This window comes from Phyllostomus hastatus, unplaced genomic scaffold (assembly GCF_019186645.2).
Source record: "Phyllostomus hastatus isolate PE091 unplaced genomic scaffold, TTU_PhHast_1.1 phas_contig_80, whole genome shotgun sequence".
Taxonomy (NCBI): Eukaryota; Metazoa; Chordata; class Mammalia; order Chiroptera; family Phyllostomidae; genus Phyllostomus; species Phyllostomus hastatus.
The window spans coordinates 39,182,122-39,197,129 of NW_025333960.1; the positions used below are offsets into that span (position 1 = coordinate 39,182,122).

The window sequence follows — 15,008 nt, forward strand, 5'->3', positions numbered from 1 at the left end:
CAGACCCAGCACGGCATCCTATGCAGCCATCAAAAAGGGCGAGGCAACCCGTGTGCGGACGTATAGAGAACTATCTCTAAGATGGCACAGCAGAGCACACTGCATCACTCGAGGTTTGCCACCACCTGTGCAAAGATGACCACGTGTGTATATTTGTTTGGAGGTGCAAGAGCTGTCTTTCAAAACTGGTTACTGGTTCTTTCTGAGATGGGGTTCATCTGAGCTGCCACCGAGGGGGAGACAGCAGATTTATTTTCCTGTATGTTCTCTTTAGTAATGTATTGTTTAAAGATTTTATTTATTTACTTTTTTAGAGAGAGGGGAAGGGAGGGAGAAAGAGAGGGAGAGAAACATCAGTGTGAGAGATACATCGATGTGCAGTTGCCTGTCACCCCCGCCCCTCCACTGGGGACCTGGCCTGCAACCCTGGACTGTGCCCTGACTGGGAATTGAACCCGCATCCTTTTGGTTTGCAGGCCGGCACTCAATCCACTGAGCCACACCAGCCAGGGCTCTTGAATGATATGTTGATTTAAAAGCCATTACTCTAAAATGTTGAGTGATTTGGATTCTCGCCCCTCTCTCACAAACTCCCAAATCTTTTTTGGCATTTTTGGTAATGTCTGACCACTACAGATCTGTTTGGGGGCCTTTCAGCTACTCGGTCTCAGTGTTTCTGTCTGTAAAATGGAGTTAATGACACGGGGCTGTCCATCTCACAGGTGGCTGCCAGGACCAGACGGGCCTGGGGTGAGAGCAGCTGTTGGCTGCCGTGACGTCCCGCAGGATGTTGAGCGTGGCCCACATTCTGTCTAGCACCTGCCTACGGGAGGGCAGTAGTCCTGTGGCTACCAAGGCAGACCATGCATGAAAGCTGTATGCTTCAACCGCAGAAGAAACAGAAACACCTATTTCACATGTTAGCTCATTTGTCCCGCCCATTTTACAGATGTGGCTACTGAGCCCTAAAGGATTGAAGTGACCCACTCAGGCTGCTGGGAAAGGAATAGGCTGAGTCTCCCCACCTGGACCCTGTCACCACTTTACTACAGAAATGTTGACGACTCCCTTAAGGGAATCCCACTGTCCCAGCCTGCCCATCACAGATGGTCCTCCACAGTCTGGTCTTGACCTAATTAGCCAATGCTTTCTGACCTGGTTTCTCTCTTTAAAGCCGTCTGTGTGCAGCCCTCCAAACACACCATGCCCATTTCGGCCTCTGCGCCTGTTCTTGTAACCTGTCACACATCCAGTCCCGCCTCTCTTGTCATCCCAGTGTCTTCCAGACCCTGTGTGAGTCTCCCCTCTTCCCTGACGCCTGCCCCCTCCCACCCAAGGACACTTTTGACTGTGTGGCAGCCCGCCTCCAGAATGGCTCCTGGCGGTCCCTGCGTCTGGGTACGCACTCCTTGTGAGTTCCTCCCGCACGGCACCACGCCGGTCTGTGTGACCACAGAACGCAGGGAGGGGGTGGCTGAACTTCCAAAGCTGGGTTGTAATAGACATTGCCACTTGGCCTTGCATTCTCTTGGGACTCTTGCTGCGGGGAAACCAGTCACCTTGTTATGTCACCAGCCACTTAAGCAGCCATCAGGAGACCCAAATGAGGAGGAACTGAGGACTCCCACTAACAACCAGCACCAACTTGCCAGCTACTGAGGGAGACATCTTTGAAGCAGAACCTATGGTCCCAATCAAGCCTTCAGGTGACTGCAGCCTCATGGGCAACTCTAAGCCCAAACACCGTAGCCATGGTGCTCCTGAGTTCTTGACTGTAAAAGCATGAGGATAATACATGTGATTGTTGTAGCAAGCTGCTCAAGTTTTGGAGCATTATTGTTACACAGCAACAACAAGTGCACATTCCTCTTGACCCTTTCAGGAGTTAGGACCTTACTCCTTGGCCCTTACCCATTTGCTCTGTAACCTAACCTTTCTGTGTGTGTGATCTCGTCTCCCCCACTGCTTCCCCCTCAAAAATAATAAATATGTGGTTTCCAATTCCTCTCTATCTCCCATCATGCCTAGTAGAGGGCTGGGGATGGAGGGAGAGATCCACAAAGGTTTTCCAGCTTACTGTTCTGGGAAAAGAAGGCGGGTGAGTAGAAAGGCTATAGCACGCAACTGTACAACGCTCCCTGCTTGACTGGTACCCTCATTAAGTATCAAACAAGTCACATGCAAACTACCTGCACACCCACCACCTAAGACCTACAACTCACCTTCACACCAGAGCATTCATGTGTGAGCGTTCCAACTGTTCTGCCGTGAGTCAGGCCCAGCACCCACCTCCGGGGAGGGAGGGAGGGAGGGATGGAGGGAGGGAGGGAGGGATAGAGGGACGGAGGGAGGGGAGGGCCTGGAAAGGGCTCTTGCTTCCCACTTATTACACCGAATGCTACTCATGATTTATTCGCTTGCTCCACACCCTTTCCAAAAATATTCCTTTCAAAGCCAGAGAGACGGCCCCCTCTTTCAGTATTTCTGACGCTCAATTCTAAATAGATGGTATGCTTAAACCCAAAGAACAATTTAGGAATTTAAGAATCACACACACAAAAAATACTGTGAAGGGAGCTGCTCCTCTTGTCTTCAGAACAGCCCCTGCCCCAGGCTCTCGCGGAGCCGCGGGCCCTGTCCCCAGAGACGGGTCTCCAAATCTGCCCAGGCTATTTTCCCTGAAGGCGGCTGGGTGGGAGGGTACGGTCCTATCTCGGCTCTCTCCCTCCTCCCATCCCTTTCCCAGGCCCGCGGGCTGACTCTTCAAGCCTAATCAGAGAAAGTGGAAGGGAGGAGGGCCCTTCTGTAAAAGGGAGCCTCAAGGAGGCAGCCCCACCGGTTTTCTGGCCGGGTGGGCGGAGGTGACCAAAGATACAATTATCACATAGCCCCTGCTCCCCACAAGACCCGTTTTAACCAGTGTGTAATAAAGCCCCAGCTCATCCACCCTCTGATTTGGGTCAGATGAGATGAATTTTTAGCTTTTCTGGGGAGTTGGTGCCAGTGGGGGAAGCAGAGGGGTGAAGGAACAAACAAATAGGCTACAGTTTTGTGGAAGAAAGGGAAAGTGCGGAGCTGACCCAGCAGGGAGTCGGGGGGGCCTCCTTTGCTTCCTCCCACCACCCTGTCAGCCTCAGGTCTGCCTCAGATCCCGCTCCTGGGCGGAGATCACGGCTCCCCCTCTCTCCTATGAGCCCTGGCTCCCTCCTGACATCAGTCAGCTCTCTCTGCACCACTTTTCTCGCCTGGGCCACCCTCTCCATTCCAGCTGCCGCTGGTTTGGAAGCAAGCCCGCCCTCCCCACTGGCTCCCAGAGCACACCACACTGGGCTCCATCATGCAGCCCCTGATCACCTTCTCACGGGCCTTCAGCAACTGGGAGGTGTTCCCAGCGTTCCCAGCTCCCACCACCTTGGCCTTGCTCATTCTGTCCCCACTACTGAAGTATGGTTCCCTCCCAACTACCTTGCCCTAACTCACTTTTCTTTGGCTAACTCCTGTTCATCCTTTAAGACTTAGCTTGGGCATCACCTCCTCCAGGAAGCCTTCCTGACTGAGGTGCCTGTCCTCCATGTTCCTTTCCTTCACTTTCTCCTGGCCCTTACCACGTTGAGCTGTAACTGGAAAATGAGTGTTATTGTCACTAATGTGGAGAAGAGCAGGGGGAAGTAGCTCCAGGATGTGAGGTACTTGGCGGGGGGAGGGGGGGGGGAGGTCAGGGAAGATGTAAACAGACCACAGTGAGTGCTGCAGGACATTGGGGTGTCAGGGAGCCCCATAACTCATGGGGTGACAGGGGCTGGCGGGAACGAAGGGAAGTGCAGCCCGATCTAAGCCCAGGTAGGTGAAAGGTGGTGACGGGCAGCCGTAGAGTGCCGGGACGAGGGTGGGGCTGGACAGAGGCAGGGACAGGAGCACGGCCTTGCTTTGGTCTCTGGGGTCCAAGGAATTCAGCAGGCAGTGAGGGAGGCAGGGTCCCTTAGAGACAGCCACAGGTGATTCCCAAAGCTTCAGTTATTGAATTGTGAAAGGAACAATGTGAATCCAGATGTAAGGAAGGGAGGAAGGTTTCCTGAATCAGGTAAGAGCAGTGTTACACAAAGTTGGGCTATTTTATATCCCCCCAGGAAAGTGTCATTCCCTCTCTTTCTCCCTCACCCTAGCATTCGCCATGGTCTGTCACTAAGGGGACAGCTGCCCAGCACACTCCCACCCTGGAGCTCTTGGCCTCCTCCTCCTCTGTCCCGAGTCCCCAGTGTCCTGAACACTCATCAAGCCCCTTAGACAGTTGGAGATGAGGGCAGGGGATCTTCAGACCCATAGAAACCAACACCATTCAGATGCTGAACACACACTTTTTCACACATATACGTATGGCCAGTTTTCACGTGTGCGCAGATGAGATGGTGACAGATTCAACACGGAGGTACGTAACAGCATTACTGAGCCACACAAGAAGAATTCAGCCAGGTAGACATCCATGAAACATTTTCAGCTTCAGAAAGCATCCTCATCTTCCAAAGGATGGGGCCCACAGGCCCAGAGCGTGAGCTCCTCCACGCTAAGAACGGGTTCCTTCTCCAAACCCTCCACAGGATGGAGCTCAGAGCTTCACACCGACAGGATTTGACTTGTGTTTGTTGAGTGACTCATTGAGCAAACATGGGCCTGCCTACCTTGAAATGATCAGTATCACCTTGACTTTCCCAAGGAGGAAATAACCTGGGAGCATAAGCAACAAAGGCTACAAAGCCCTCGGTAAGTAGCTAACATGTGTGTGCCTCACCCCTCCCATCATGCCGGGCCCGGCTGTGCTCATACGTAGCCAAGGAGAGCAAGACGTGAAGTCAGAAAGCTCATGTCAGTGAAGTCTCCCAAGGGAATAAAGGGAGAAACTTATTTCTTTTGAGTGAACAACTTACAAATGGAGATAAGGATTTCCTCTGAAAACCTTCAGCCTCATACTGCTTCACAATTGCCCTCAACTCAAAACACCACCAACGTGGCCTCGATGAGACTCCCTGCTTTGCTCCTGAGTGTTCGCCTGAGTGAGAGGCGAGGGCAACACCTGGCTGGTGCCCAGGGAAGGGAGAGGAGAGCTGTCCCCTCATCCCCCCTCCCAGGGGGGCCTGGATGTCCACCGGTTGGGTCCACAATGTCACTACTGTGCTAAACATCATATCCTGTCACGTGGCCACTGACCCCTGAGTACGTCAGGCCCCATCCGGAGTAGTTTTGATTTCATGCACCATTTCTTGAGCACCTACTATGTGCCAGGTATTGAGAGGGCTCTTTTATATATAGTTCCTCATTTAATCCTTACAATAACTCTGTCAGCTGGTCACTCTGGCCCCCATTTTCCTACGAGGACACGGAGCCAGCAGCAGTGAAGCCCCATGCCCCAGGAGGGGTCAGGCAGAGGCATGTGCCATGGTAGGCACTCCATCGGAAAGCATCCAAAGGCAGAAACTGGGATAATGGCATAAAGAGCTGGGAATGCTGTCTGCCAACCCCTGCAGAAGGCTCCTAGGACGTCAGGACCAAAGGGAACCTCTTATAGTTGAGGGATGTTGAGGCTCAGAGAGGAAAAAAGACCTGCCCCTGAGTCAGGGCAGCAAAGACAGCATCCACTCTTAGCCACGGCTCTGTGCCCTACCAGCACAGGGAACCGCAGCGACGGCAGACGGTGAGTCTGACTCCCGCCGCGTGGTGCTCCGCTGCGGCTGCAGGCCCAGGCAGCAGTGGAGCGGTGGGAGAGGCTGGTGACTGTGCCAGCCAGCACCCCGGCAAGGAGTATAACACACCATTCTCATCCTGAGCGTTACCCTCCCTTCCTCCAGCACCCAAAGCCAAGAGATGGGACCGATGCATCTTGGTTTTCCCAGGACTTTCCTGGCTTAGGCATTGAGAGCCCGCATTCGGGGAATCCCCGTGACCCCAGGCGAAGTGGAATTGCTGGCGACTCCAGACTGTCTCCACCATCCCGTGTAAACCCCCCGCCTCTGCTGCCTCACCGGACACGGTGCAGGGCTTCGGGCCCCAGCCCACACCCTTGCGGGACTGCCCTGCCCCAGTCAGGTCTGGGGAAAGAATTTCTGTTGTCACCGTGGGTTGCTCAAACCTGGCATCTTTCTGCTTTACCTGTGAGGGGGCAGCCTCTGCCTCGGGGCTCCGAGAGGGATGTGGGGCAGGGAGGGGCAGAGGTGAGGGAGAAAGACGTGCTGGAAATGGGAAGAAGGGAGGGCAGGGAGGTTGATGCAACTGAGACAGGGAGCAAAGGGAGCGAGGCGGGCATGGAAAAGGGAGGCACGGAGAGGGAGAGGAAGAAGGAGAGGTGGCGTTATGGCCCTGTAAGTAAGGGGATGCCAATTGCACGGCCAGCTGTGGCCCAGGTTCCAACGAATACCCCTGGACAGATGCATCTAGAGTTATATGGGGCTAGGGAACTGTGTGGTTTTATGCCCTCGTTTTGTAAATTTAGGGGAAACTGAGGCCTATGGGACTGGAAGGGAAAACCCTCCACTGCAAAAGTCACATCACGCCATTTTTTGTACCCACACCAGAACTCTGATGGATCTCGTGTGTGGCAGCTTCTTAAACATTCATTATTAAGGACTGTGACAATAGTGATAGTTATCTCTGGCAACCCAGCGCTCTTAAGTAGGTCTTTCCGAGTCACTGTCAACACGACATTGGATAATTAACTTGGAAATTTGAGCAACGTGACCATTATGGCTGAGGAGGTGGCCCGATCCCCTGGGAAAGGCAGCAGGGCTGGCTCCACAGGTGGGCAGCTGCCGGACGGGGTCACCGGAGGGCACCTCGCCGAGCCCTGCCACAAGGCACGTCTCTTCTGTGAGCCCGGCAGGATGCCACCCAGCTTGCTGTTCCCGCCCTGTGAATTCCCACCGGGGGAGATTATAATAAGGAACTCTGCTGGTGGGAATCCCCCAAAGCCATTTTTCTCCTACACCCCAGTTTTTAAGGATTTTGCGATTAGCCTGAGAGTGGTAAGCGCATCAGAGCATCAGGCCAACTGTTTGTCTCCTGGGAAGACCCAGGAAGCCTTCCCTGTGGGTCCCAGGCCCACCATCCACACCGCTGGCCATGCAGGGTGTGGGAAAGGGAGGACAGTGTTAGGAACCGGGGGAAGAAGGGAGCTGGAGCAGGGGAGGCCTCTCCGGGGAAAAGGAGTGAAAGGGAGAGGAGCTGAGACAAACAGCAGGGCACAGCCTCTTGCTGAGTGGCAAAGCCCACCATGGGCCTCTCATAATACTGACTTCTTGGCGGGGTGGCAAGGGGTGTGTGTGTGGGAGGGGGTTGCTGGGAAGAGGTGTTACTAAGCATTCTCCCTCCTCCACCCAAAAAAAAGGCTCCGTAGTCAAAGGTTTCAACTGCCAAGATCTGACATGTCTTTCCGTTTGGGAGAGGCCTGAGGCCGCATTAGGAAAGCCTTGGTGGGAAGCGGGACCCAGCCCCCCGCTGGGAAAAAGGGGGCTCCCTCCACTCCCACCCCTGGCAGCGAGCGAGCTCTCGAGCACATGACCCAGGCCCAGCCAGCTGCACAGTGCTGCCAGGACTTTGAATCTCACGTGGGTGGCAGCTAGCAGCAGCAGTTCGAGTCTCTTATTTGCAACTGTGAACTTTGAAGGACACGAATAGGCTTGGGATACCTGAATACCAAGCCCTGTTAGAGATTCACACCGGCTATTACACACACACACACACACACACACACACACACACCCTCAGAGAAAGCCCGCCTGCCTTCTTGACTTTGTTTAACTCTGCATTTCCTAAACTTGTTTAATCTCTCTGCTTTGCCTAACACCTGTCAATATCCTGCAGAACTGGGTGCCGAGGACCCCCGCAGGGACACTGGTGTGAAGCTGTGCTTCCTGAACTTTCTTAGTTGTGGGATCCACAGAGAAATACCGTTTGCATGGCACAGAGGAGTATGGGGGCTCTTAGGAGGCTGCTGGCTGGCTCAGTTGACAGGAGGACTTAGGGGGTCACTCTCTGGGTTGGAGAAAGTCAAAGCTGCTGGCTGGAGAGCTCTGAGACTGAGGACAGGGCCCTCCAGGACGGGAGCCTACAGGCCCACCCTCTGCCTTGGCCTCCTCCTGCTCGTACAGGTGGCTGTGGCCTGGCCTGGGTGTCTGAACTCCCAGCCTGGGCCTCTCCTACCGTACCACACAGCTTCTTGTCCAGAGCTCTTGGAGAAGCAGTCTTATCCAAGGATGCCTGTTTTGTGTCCCCAGATGAGGAGGGCACGGTGGGGTAGCCCATCTTCCAAGCCACCTTCCCAGGGTCAGGACTTGCCAGCTCCTTCCTCTGTCCTTCCCCATCCCTGCAGCCCGTGCCTGGACCCAGCCCCAGCAGGCAGCCCCTGAAAGCATCCTGTGGTAGGCAGCCCTGCCTCTGGAGGTCTCCTGCCTCCAACATGCGGTGTCTTATTTCTCTACCTGCCAGCCAGGTATCATCTCCCAGCCAATTGAACTTCTGGCTTCCTTTCCATACACCTTCTGAGGCCCCCCAGCCACTTCGGGGTCTCCCTGGGGCCTGACCCAGCGCCCACCTCGGCTCTGCCCGCTGTGATTTCCGGCCCTCTCTCTGGAGTTACCTGTCTGCCCAGGGCCTGCCTCATCCCGACTCTGGATCACAGCCCCTGGGGGTCTGCACACCACATCAGTGTGCATGCCACCAAGCCCTTTGGGGGCAGAAGTGAGGGTGATGTGCTGCTAACAAGATCAACCATCACAACAGGCCTTTGATTTAAAGCAAATGCAATTTCGTAAGCCACATTCAGTAGGAAATGAGAGGTGGGTATGCAGGGCCCATCTCTGCGGATGATGGCATTAAGCATACAAACCCAAGCATAAAGGAAGCAGCCACAAAATTATAGATACCAGTGGGGCCTGGATACAAATGCAGGGTGTCAGCAACCACTGGGAGGCCTCCCAACTCTCCCCTCTACTTAGAGGCAGAGCCGATTTACAGCTGCCCCCTCCTCTGTCCCCAGATCCTGAAGAGCTGGTCTGCAGGCTGGAGAGGGAGGCAGGGCCTGTTCACGTGACCACACAAAGGTACTTCTCTTTGAGCCCTCACTCTGTGGCCACTTGGAGTAGAGAAAGGAGCCAACGCTGGACGTTAGGACTCTTAGGTTTAAGGTCCAGCCCTCTTCCCTGCCAAAAGGCATGACTTGGAAACACTGGCTGGCCTCCTTGAGTCAGAGCTTCCCTCTGCAAATGAAGGAGCTGGACTTTACCTGAATAGTCTCTTCATGGTTTTACGATACACAAGTCAATGACAAGTAAGTCAGCAATGGGGGAACCACATGCAGGGCCCTGGAGGAGCTGTCCTACTTCCCTGGGTCTCAGTTCTCTTATTTGTAAAACGAGGGCTATGATGGTGAATTTCATGCATCAACTTGGGTAGGCCATCACTTCTAGATATCTGGTCAAGCATCAGTCTAAATGCAGCTGTAAATGTAGTTTACATTCACATTTACACCTGTAGACTTTGAGTAAAGCAGATTACACTACCTATAGTGGGTGGGCCTTGTCCAATCAGTTGCAGGTGCTAAGAGAGAAAAGACTGAGATCCACAGAGGCACAGAGAACTCTGCCTGCTTGCCTTTGGACTCAAACTGCAACATCGACTTTTCCCTGGGCCTCCAGCCTGCTGGCCCACCTTCAGTTTTTGCACTTGCCAGTCATCAGGGCCAATTTCTTAAAGTAAATCTCTCTCTCTCTCTCTCCACACCCCCCCCCCCACACCCAATTGGTTCTCCTTCTCTGGAGAACCTGACTAATTCAAAGTCTGTAGATGAAGTAGGTCCTGGGCTTTAACCCAGGCTGCACATCAGAACCACTGAAGAGGCTGTTGAGGCCACCAGCGTCTAGACCCCAAGCCCGGACCAGCTGAATCAGACTTGCCAGGATGGGGCCAGATCACCACTATTATGTACTCTCCAGGGCCTCCCCATGCACAGCCAAGGCTGAGAACCATGGTTGAGTCACTTTGGAACTTACTAAAATTCCCTGAACTCTACTCAGGACCTATAAATCAGAACTTCTTGGGGGAACGGTGCAGTCCCTGTCACCCTTGGATTTGACTGCCTCTGCAGCACACAGGTGAGATGCTCTCTAAAGTCTGAGCGCTCTGGGCGTGGAGCACCCCGAGGGCCCCCTTTACCCTGACAGTCTACCATTCCATGGTCCACGTTTTGGGGCTGGAACACAGTCCCCCTTCAGGTGGAGACCAAGGATATCACAGTGGGAGAAGCCAGTAGGGCACCATGATTTGAAAAAGGGACAAATTTTGCATCTTTCCCTCCTCCACCAAGGGCACATGTCACCTGCCAGGCAGGTCACTACACTCCTAGAGGGCACACACAGCGTGCCACCCACCTTTGTATCCCCAGCCCTGGTGTAGGCGGGGCACAGGGAGATGCTCATACATTCTGTTGCTTCATTGACTAAATGAACACATTGTCTCATCTCCACTGTCTAATCCCTGGCCAGGTGTTTCTGTGGGTGGCATGCCCTTCCTCTTTCCCAATTCTTCCCTGCTACCATCTACAAAGGCCCGTCCCTTCCTTGTCATCTCAGCTCCTAGCCATCCTCCAGGGTCCAGCTTACACCCCCTCCCTTTGAAAGATCTCCCCTGATGCTGCTCTCTCCCACCACTGCACCTGACGGGACCCGTGGGCAGGCCTGAGAGCTGCCACCTGGCACACTGCCAGTCATCTCTGCCGCCTTTCTCCCGGGTTGTCCCAGATCACGAGCAGCTAGAGGACAGGCCACCCTCCAGAATCTACCCCGGCCTGGCACACGGCAGGCAGCTGTGAGAACTCCAGGCATGTGCAGAAGAAATCTCTGCTTTGCAGTCCACAGAGGCCCAAGAAAGAGAGTCAGCCACTCTGACCTCTCCACCATTGTGCCCGCCATGCTGGGAAGCCTCTCTTACCAGGGACAAGACTCTGAGCTACATGTGCATTACCTTGGACCCTGTCCTTCAAATTCCTTCAAAAACCACTAGACTAGAAGACCTCCCCACTCTCCTGTGAGTGAGGCAGGAAAAAAAAAGGTGTTTATTGTCTCCAAGAAAGGCAAGAATGAAGGGCAGGATTTGAGCCATGGTGGTAGATTAGAAAGAAGAGCTGATAAAAGGCTAGGGACTGGGGGGCTGGGAAACCCCACAGGGGAGTCAGGTCTGGCACCTGGAGCAGAGTGGGGGGGGGAGGTGACATGTCAGGCTCTCTGCTGGGCCCTGGAAGCACACTCTGTGGATGGGGGTGCTGGAATCACACCCCACATCATAGGTGAGGCAGCTGAGGCTCACGGATATGCTCCACTTACCCGAGGCATCAGTGCTCCCGTGTGGCCAAGCCAGGGCCCAAACCCAGGTCTGTGTGACTTCAAGGGGGCACCCCGTGAATGTCAAAGAGGCAGGCAGGGACTCGCTTCCTCACCCACTCAACCAACGATGTTAAACGTGTGTGATGTGCCAGGCACTGCCGGGCACGGAGCAGTTAACAGAAGTCCACAATGAGTTCCTACTAGTCCAGTGAAGGCAGGATGAAACACTCTGAGGCCCTGGAGTTCTGGAAGGCAGAATAACCAGACTGGGCCTGCCTGCTTGGTTCCGGAATTATCCCCACCAGGATCTTGCACACGAACCCCTGGCTACAGATGGGTACCTGGTCTCCAGCTGTGAAAACCACAAAGACATTCTTTTTTTTTTTTTATATTTTATTTATTTATTTTTTAGAGAGGGAAGGGAGGGAGAGAGAGAGAGAGAGAGAGAGAGAAACATCAATGTGTGGTTGCTGGGGGTTATGGCCTGCAACCCAGGAATGTACCCTGGCTGGGAATCGAACCTGGGACACTTTGGTTCCCAGCCCGCGCTCAATCCACTGAGCTACGCCAGCCAGCGCTAAGACATTCTTATCGGATGGTGTCATCTGAGAAAAGAACCGGTACTACCTTGCTTGTCAAGGTCCAGAGGCAGAGGAGGGAGAGGAGGAGGAAGGCTGTGCCCCTAGTCGTGGGTGCCGGCCTGGAGCCACAACTAAGCTGGAAAGAGCTGGCCCCATCTCAGTGTGGGGGCCACACCTTCCGTCACATGATGTTCTCCCGGAGAAGGAAAGCCCCTCTCCTGGAGGCTTAGATTAGCAGCAGGATGGTCAGAGATTCCCTTCTCAGCCATACTTTGCATTCATACACCCCATTTCTCCCTTAGAAGTCTACCCTGACTTGGAGCCCAGAGCAGCCAAGGGGGACAGGCACCTGTGCATTTTGGAGGGATCGGGCTGCAAACATGCCAACATGATAGCTTCTGGGAAAGAAGAGTCTAGAGACCCAGACCACCCCCACCAGCCCCATCCTCCTGCTCCCTGAGGCTGCTGTGCTAATCTTTATCTTCCTCCAAGCCTGCATTCTCCCTTTTCCCAGCCCATCTCAGAGCCCAGCCTAGTGCACCCAAAATTCCCGCCACCTTATACTTTGAGATTTCTCATTCAGAAAATGTGCATGTTCACTTCGTATTATAACTGCTTTTCCCCAGCAAGGTCGAAGGTCCTTAAGGGAAGCGTCCTTAAGGTCCCGAAGGGACAGTGGCTGGTGCATAGTAGGTTCTTCATACATGCACAATGAATGAATGAAAATTCTGCAAGAGCTGTAGACTTGTCAGATATTTCAGATGCAATAAAACACACTTTACACAAAAGCACCACACGGACTATTTAGCAGATCCAGAGAGCAAAGTAGCTTAATCAGGGGTCCTCGTTATGAACATAAATGATGACTTTAGATTCTTTGAGAAACTCCTCATTATGTGTAATTTTGAGTCAAGAAGCCATGAATCACTCATCGATAACAAAAACCCCACAAACCGCCCACCTCAAAAATGGGCAAAGGACTTGAATGGATTTCTCCAGATCCAGTGACCGACATGAAAAGATGCTCAGTATTTTGCTCAGTATCGCTACTTATGTAAGCAAACACAAATCAAAACCACAATGAGAGACAGATGCTACCTCACACCCATTCGGCTCCTATCAGAGAACAAAAAAAAAAGACAATGAACTGAAACGGTGAGTGCTGGTGGGGACGTGGAGAAGTGAGAACTCTGGTGCGTTGCTGATGGGAACCCAACACACTGCAGGCGCTATGCGAAGTGGTGCCGTGGTTCTTCAAAAAGCTAAACATAGAGTTGTCATACGATTCGGCAGTCCCGCCCCTGGGCACACACACAAAAGAACTGAAAGCAAGGCCTCAACAGATTACTTGTCTACCCATGTTCACAGCAGCATTAGTCACAATAGCCGAAAGGTGGAAACAATCCAAAATCCATCAACAGATGAGTGGATACACAAAACGGCATTTCAATACAATGAGATATTATTCAGCCTTAACAAGGAATGAAGTTCCGTTCCCGGCGACATCATGAGTGGACCTTCAAAACACTGTGCTGGTGAAATAAGCCAGGGACAGAAGGACAAACGCTGTATAACTCCACTCATGTGAGATGCCTAGGACAGCCGCGTGCAGGGACAGAAAGTAGAATGGCGGTGGGGGAGGGGTGGCGTGGAGCCCCGTTTACCGGGCGTGGAGTTCAGTTTGGGGTGATGGAGCGGTTCTGGACGTGAGGAGTGAGGATGGCTGCGTGTCCATTCCGCGTACCTCGGCTGCCAAGCTGTACACCTGAATGGAGAAATGTTTGTCCTGTGTGTGCACGAAGGGATGAAGCAGTGAATGGAGAATGGGTATCCCATGGGGCAGACCCCAGTGGGAGGAAGGCATCAGGTCTTCAGAGTCACACAGCAGGAATTTCTAGTCCCAGCTGTGTGAGATCAGGTGACGCTTTCCTTCTCTGAATTTCAAGTCCCTCATCTGCAAAATGGGGTAAGAATACTCAAAACGGGAAAAAAAGACCTACGTTGCAAAAGAGCTCCAAGGACTGAGATGACAGATATGAAGCCTGTAGCCCAGGGCCAGGAGAAGGGAACTCTCCCCTGACCTTCACCTCCCCCTCTTCTCCCCACCCAGGGCCTGGCAGTGGCCTCTGGTCTCGGCTGACTCCCCCTCACCTTTCCCAGCGACTTGCAGCCTTCCCATGTCCCATTCCCCAAGGGTAGCTGCTTCCCAGGATGCCAGGGACAGACGCCGGGGGCCAGAGGGCAGAGCCCTACTGGAACCTCCCTGGGGTACGTAAGCAGGACCAGCAAACAAGCCCAGGCCGAAACAGGAAAGGTAGAATTGCCCTCTCTGTGGGGAGTTTGCGGCAGATGTATTTTTAGGATGGGAGCAGGAGGGAGGTATTTTTAGGTTGGGGTACTCTTGCCGTGACTCCTCAAATCCCACTTCACCAGTAATGACCTCTTCTGCGGGGCCAGGAGGAGAGGGGGCACCCAGGAGCCTCCTTTGCTGGGTGAGGCAGCTGGTACCCTCTGCGGAGGAGGAAGCCACCCTCTGCTTCGCCCTGGGGCTTGGACCCCAGGTGTGTGACCCTGCTCAGCACCCTTCCGGCCCCCCTTCCTGAGCCACCTCCCTTTTGGGAATGGAGCCTGGAGCTCCTGACCCCCTGCCTGGCCACATCCCCGCTCTCCCTTCAGGATGACCCGAAAGGGAAGTTTATAAGAGGAAAAGGAATGAAAAGGATCCTATTTAACAGCACATACTGGGCGAGGGAACTTCCTGACAGGAAGCGCTGTGGAAACCGGGCCCCATTTGGCCATGGAAAACTGGTTTGGCTCAGAACTGGCCAGAGTGGACAGGAGGCCTCGGGCAGCTGTACGTCGCAATTAAGCCGGACTTGTCCGAGTTCACTTTCTTTCTTGTCCCCTCTAAGCACGCAGACACTATAATAATCTGCACACCACAGGGGGAGAAAGGTACCATTTTTTTTTTAATCCAGGGAAAAAAAAACCCACCCTAATTTAGGTCGCAGAGACAGAAAGTCCTCCTGGTTCCGAGGCAAATCAACAGCAGATGTAGGCAGCT

At 53.6% G+C, this 15,008-nt stretch overlaps 1 protein-coding gene across 2 annotated transcripts in view; it reads right to left on the reverse strand.

The window, feature by feature from the left end:
* The window catches only part of ZBTB7C (zinc finger and BTB domain containing 7C), a 298,520-nt gene that overhangs the window by 25,493 nt on the left and 258,019 nt on the right, over positions 1-15,008 (reverse strand). The window lies entirely within an intron of this gene.